Below are 7043 nucleotides of genomic sequence, written 5' to 3'. Positions count from 1 at the left end.
AAAAAATTAGCCTATTTTCCATTGTACGTCATAAGCTATCTGCTCGCAAAGTTTCATGCAAATCCATTAAGTCATTTCCGCGTATTAATTGAATGAAACTTTTTTAACAGGTGGCAAGTCTTAAGAAAAGTAGCCTATTTTCCAATCTGGGTCATAAGCTATCTGTGTGCAAATTTTCATGCAAATCCTTTCAGTCTTTCCCGCATATTAAATAAATGAAACTTTTTTAACAGGTGGCAACTCTTAAAAAATAGCCTATTAACCAATCTGGCCCATAAGCTATCTGCGTACAAAATTTCATGCAAATCCGTGCAGTCGTTTCCGCGTGATGATTTCCCAAACATCCAAACATACAAACTTTCACATTTATAATATTTATTAGATTACTAGCTTATACCCGCGGGTTTCACCCCGCGCTTTTATACAAATAGGAAAAATAATTTAATGATGTTAGATTTTATTTCTGTGCCCACTTCGTTATAGCTCGTTATTTTCTAAGCGAGTTAAGGTATTTAGGCCGTTTAAAACTATGAAATTATAAAATCTCCTCTCTCCTCCCTCTAAGCTTACCTTAAAAGGTTTCCAGGTATACGACGCGTGAACGTGAAACCTTCTTGGAGGTGCCACGGCGAGTTCTAATATTTCCAACTCAAATTTAGTAACCTGGCCTTGATAAAATACCACTTCTCATTACTGTAGCAAATGCCTCAAGAGAGCTTTAGATTATAAGGTCGCACCCGGCTCTCCCTTTTCCATTTAATGAAATTTATTCTGTCTTCCACAAACACTTCCAGGGATATGTGGCAAGAAAAAGTAAATTTGTACTGGAAGTGCCACGCCCCTTTTTCTTATAACCCTAATCTTCTTCCATGAATTTAGAATTGATTTTACATACCCCAGTACCAAGTCCCAGTACTCTACCAAGAACACCTCTAGAGATAAGCAGTATAAAACAGTAAATTTGTACGGCAGGAACCATGTCCCCTTTTCGAATAACACAAATTCTTCTCTATGAGTATGGAATTAATTTTGTATATACATCTCGGTGCCAAGTTCCAGTCCTCTGCAATAAACACCTCCAGAGATATGCAGCATAGAAAAATCAATTTGCATGGGAGTTGCCACACCACCTTTTCCAATAACTCTCATTTTTCTCCATGAGTATGGTATTAGTTTCACATACATACATGCATACATATGTATTTCCATACCAAGCTTGAGTGCTTTACCCCAAACATTTGAAGAGATATGCAATATGAAACTCTCAGTCAGTATGGGAGGTGCTACGCCTCTTTTCCAAAAACGTCCATTTTTCTCCGTGAATATGAACATGATTTCACACAGTGTTGGCAAACTGTTAATCTGATTAACGATTAAAAATTAACGATTAAAATGTTAATCGCCTTTGACGATTAAAATTAATTAGTCGTAATCAACTGTACGATTAATGATAACATTTTTTAATCGTTAATCGCTGGCTGCGATTACGTTTAATTAATTTAAAACATTAATCGTTAATCCAATTAAAAATAAAATCTGATTAATTTGTCTAGTTTGTCCGAGTTTGAAACCAAACACCAGTTATAGTAATTATTTTGTGTTTTACGCTTATAAAAAGCACGTAATATAAAAAAATAATAATTATTGTTATTAGTAATACATAAACTGGGAACTTTTACAAACCTAGTTTGTAAAACGTTTGTTGGTATACATATATCTTAATGAAAATGCACACCAAATTGCTTAGATTGATGAGGAAACCCGACTTAGCCATACTGGATTAACCTGCTTTGTGTGCACAGGAAAATTCCAGCACAACTTAATTAATCACCAAACCTACTTGCTCAAATTAAGAGTTAATGATTAAAAATTAATTTTTTAATCGCGGCTACGGTTAACTGTTTAGTCGGATTAAAATTAATCATGATTAACTGTAATCAGATTGAATTTAATCGAATTAACTAACTAATTAAAACATCAATCGATTAATGCCAACATTGATTTCACATACATATCACTATAACAAGTTTCTGTTCTCTCCCACAAATACTTCCAGAGATATGTATGTAATATGAAAATTCCAATTTGTATGGGAGGGGCCTTGAGTTATCGGACTTACTTTCAGTCTAAGACCATCCTTCCGAAATCCGTAGTAAGTGTACTAAATTCCGTTCTGATCGGAAAACCGGTTAAGGAAGTAGCCTATTTTTTAATCCAGGTCATAAACCATCTTTGAACCAAATTTAATTTTCAAACAGGTGGCAATTCTTAAAAAAGTAACCTATTTTCCAGTCTAGGTCATAAGCTATCTGTGTGCATACTTTCATGCAAATCAGTTCAGTAATTTCCACGTATTAATTTAATTAAAGTTTCCTAATACGTGATAACTCTTAAAATAGTAGCCTATTTTCCAACATAGGTCATAAGCTATCTCTGTGCGAAATGTCATGCAAATCTGTTCAGTCGTTTCCGCGTATTAATTTAATTACAACTTTTTTAACAGGTGGCAACTCTTCCAAAAAATTAGCCTATTTTCCACTGTAGGTTATAAGCTATCTGCTTGCAAAATTTGATGCAAATCCGTTCAGTCTTTTCCGCGTATTAATTTAATTAAACTTTTTTAGCAGGTGGTAACTCTTAGAACAGTAGCCTATTTTTCAACCTAGCTCATAAGCTATCTGTGTGAAAACTTCCAAGCAAATCGGTTCACTCATTTCCGCGTATTAATTAAATTAAACATTTCTAACAGGTAGCAACTCTTAAAAAAGTAGCCTACTTTCTAACCTAGGTCATAAGCTATCTATGTGCAGAATTTCATGCAAATCCGTTTAGTCGTTTCCACGTATTAATTTAATTAAACTTTTTTAACAGGTGGCAACTCTTCCAAAAAATTAGCCTATTTTCCATTGTAGGTCATAAGCTATCTGCTCGCAAAGTTTCATGCAAATCCATTCAGTCATTTCCGCGTATTAATTGAATGAAACTTTTTTAACAGGTGGCAACTCTTAAGAAAAGTAGCCTATTTTCCAATCTGGGTCATAAGCTATCTGTGTGCAAGTTTTCATGCAAATCCATTCAGTCGTTCCCGCCTATTAAATAAAAGAAACTTTTTTAACAGGTGGCAACTCTTAAAAAAATAGCCTATTAACCAATATGGCCCATAAGCTATCCGCGTACAAAATTTCATGCAAATCGGTGTAGTCGTTTCCGCGTGATGATTTCCCAAACATCCAAACATACAAACTTTCACATTTATAATATTTATTAGATAGATTATATTAGATTAGATTATTAGATTCAAAGATAAGGAAGTCACTTTGCCATGCCCTCTTTTCAAAGAGCCTACTTTTCTCCATGAGTATGGGATTGATTTCATATATCTCCATACGAAGTTCCAGTACTGTACCATGAACACTTCCAGAGATATGCAGTATGAAATCCGGCTTGTATGGTAGGTGCCACGCCCCCTTTTCCAATAGCTCCATATTTCTCACACCAAGTTCCAGTACTCTACCAAGAACAATTCTAGAGATATGCAATAAGAAAAATTCGACTTATATGGGAGGTGTCACGCTGGTATAAAGTTCCAGTACTCTACCATAAACACTTCCAGAGACACTTATTATGAAAAACTCGGTTTATATGGGAGGTGCCACGCTCCATTTTCAAATAGTCCGAAATTTTATTCATGAGTATGCAATAGATTTCTACTCTACCATGAACATTTCCAGAGATATACAGTATGAAAAATTCGGTTTGTATATGAGGTGCCACGCCCCTTTTCCAATAATTCCAATTTTTCTCCATGAGTATGTGATTGATTTCATATATTTCTGTACCAAGTTCAAAAGTTTCTCCAATTTTTCTCAAGAGTGATTGATTGATTTTATGTACATAGTATCCCCTTACCAAGTTCCAGTACTCTAGCATGAACACTTCGGTGTTCGGTGAAAATTCGGTTTATATGGGAGGTGTCACGCTCCCTTTTCAAATAGTCCGAATTTTTCCTCATGAGTATGCGATTGATTTCATTTATCTCCGCACCCAGTTCCAGTGATGTACCATGAACACTTCCAGAGAAATGCAGTATGAAAAATTCGTATTGTATGGGAGGGCCTACGCGCTTTTACAATAGCTCAAATTTTTCTCAAGAGTATGCGATTGATTTCATATACATAGTACCTCCATACCAAGTTCCAGTACTCTACCACGAACATTTCCAGAGATATACAGTGTGAGGTGCCACGCTCCTTTTCCAATAGCTCCAGTTTCTCTCCATTAATATGTGACTGATTTCATATATTTTCGTACCAAGTTCAAAAATTTTACCATGCACGCTTCCACTACTTACTTTAGTTAGGATTAGACATGGGTTAGCCAAGGATTAGAGACATGAGCCTCTTAAAAGTAATAAGGGATCTAATTTTTTTTTAATTTTGAGTTGCGTCGTTATTGCAGAGGACCATCGGCATGTGAATTCATATATTTCGATAATGAAATAAATTCGAGCATAAATATGATTTTTAGTTAGATATACATATCATTTTTCCTGTTATCAATACATATTTTGAATCTGAGGATAATCGGACCATAAACCCGACTTTTAGTAATAACTCGACTCCAACGCCACCTGGAGGGTCCTTTTTTGCAATGGTATTGCTTTCCCTATTGTCAATACATATCTCGAACATGAGGTGAATCGGACCATAAATACGGGTTTTACTAATAACTTGACTCCAGCGCCACCTAGCGGTTGTTTTAATAGTTATTCTGATATTCGGAAGGTAGAAAAATTCAAGAAACATATATCATAAAAATCGGTCCAGCCGTTCTTGAGTTATAAATGGTGTAACTAACACGACTTTGTTTTATATACATATATAGAGATTAAGTTATTTATTTTTGATTATTTCATAGCTGTAAGTATATATAGTGTGAAGTAATACAAAAATTTTAATCGAAGCTAGAGTTATAATAAATTAGAGTTCAAAATTACTGTCAAGTGTAAATAAATGCCGTCACTCACGCTTTTTAAACGCGAAATAAAATCCATTGACATTATTGCTCTTATTGATTCGCGGCGGCCCGCGTCAGCGCGCCACACCGCGCGTACCCCGCTCGGCCGGCGCGCACACCACGTCACGCTACGCCGCGGCCCCCCTTTCCCCGTCTCTCGCCGTGCTGTAACCCAGGTAGATTTATTTTTTGTATACGTTGAAATAAAATTTTCATATATTTTAAACATCGAGGGCTTAAATATATTCAATAATACCCTCTATCTGCACACTTCACAAAGATGAGATTCTGATATAAAAATCCACTTTCAACTGTCATCGGTGATATTAATGCTACCTTATATAACGACAGGTAAAAAGTCCCAGATGGTTTCTAAAATCACAAATTTGTTTTTGTGCAAATTGCAGATAGAGGGTATTTATGAATTCAAGCCCTCGATATTTCACATTTTTATATTTGTAAGTTATTGGAAGCAGGGATGCCAACTTGGCTCAAACCGTGCCATTTGTCCCTATTTTATTTCAAATGGCACTTAATTTTTCAATTTGGCACAAAGTGCCAAAATGGCACTTTTGTAAAAAAAATAACATTTCAATACATTTTTGTGAAGTGCTTTGCGTGCACTTCTTTTTCTCGACTAAAATTTTCTAATTTTTGAAGGCTATTCAACTGGTTTATCTTATTTTATCATTGCACTTTTGTTTTGAAAATGTGGTTTTATTTTATTGCTAAATGTGAATGATTAAAAGGAATGGCACCTTTTTGGCACTTTTATTTCTCTACTTGGCACATTTTGGCACTTTTTTATCCGCACCTCATAACTAAGGATAGTGGGCAGCCCTGATTGGAAGATTTCTGCTGTGTTTTGGCAACAACTTGTCTGCAGTAAAAAAGCATATAATTTGTGTTTCAAAAGTGTGTGAAAACCAATCAATTAACTTATATGATATCGGTTCCGATATTAAATAATCAATAATTGTTGAATGTGCCATCTAATAAATAGTGTTGTCGTTCTCCTTAGCTGCTTTTAAATGATGTCGCCACAAATTGCTGGCGGAGACATGAATACAGTGTAAGAAAATTCTTTTCCATAATTGTTTCCTTATAGAAAGGTTGGTTTCTTTTCCACCTTAGACATTCCGAATTCGTTGAAAATATGCTAATTTAAAACACAGAATTCTTTCAGTGTTCCTCCGGGGTTTTTGGACATGGACTGTTTCTTCAATATAATAGTGTTCGCTTTATTTTTGTGGAAACCAAACATGTTTTGCAAGTTATGGATCATTTCTACACTCTTTCTTCAAATATTTCTCGTATTCCAGCTGTGCGCAGGCGTTTAGGCGTGTTTTTACATATTCGTAATTTAAATTTTTTTTAATAAAATCAATTGGTGGTAGTTCATGATTGTGTGTGGATTAATATCACCACACTGAGGATTTGGCAATAACCTTTTTCATCTATTAAAAAACAACACTTACGGGGCAATGTTTAGTGTAAGAACAACATTTTTTTCTATGAATCGACATACTTTAAGCATTGTTGACACTATTTCCATTTGAATGAGGAAATAGCGTCAATGACTTTATTTCAAAATTTTTGTTGACTTTATTTCGCTTTTGAAAAGGTAATAATGTCAATTGACTTTATTTCGCACCATGGTGGGAAATAAAGTCAATTCACCTTATTTCCGTTGATCTTGTTACCTGTCACCGTCACTCGCATGTACATACACGACCATGCGCACTCGGATGCATTCAACGGTCAGGTAGCGTGCATCTGCTATGTTGTGTCCTGTTCTATCACACGGACCTCGGACGCTCTACTTTCTCTCTCGCACCTATCAAATTCAAGAACTTTATAGCTTGGCAATAATATTTTATGTACGATTTTTTGCAGGCAACCCTACATGATTGGTGAATAGCTCAATGAGAGGGGAGACCAGTATGTTTGCATGTATGTATATAAAAAAAATATTTATTAGACCAAAAAGTAGTGGGTAGGCACTGTGGCCAATGGTAATCAACTAT

The sequence above is a fragment of the Rhagoletis pomonella genome, unplaced genomic scaffold (assembly GCF_013731165.1).
Source record: "Rhagoletis pomonella isolate Grant_MI unplaced genomic scaffold, Rhpom_1.0 Rhpom_scaffold_00003, whole genome shotgun sequence".
In the NCBI taxonomy this organism is placed as follows: domain Eukaryota; kingdom Metazoa; phylum Arthropoda; class Insecta; order Diptera; family Tephritidae; genus Rhagoletis; species Rhagoletis pomonella.
The sequence above is the reverse complement of the archived record's forward strand: the minus strand, read 5'-3'. Positions refer to the sequence as shown.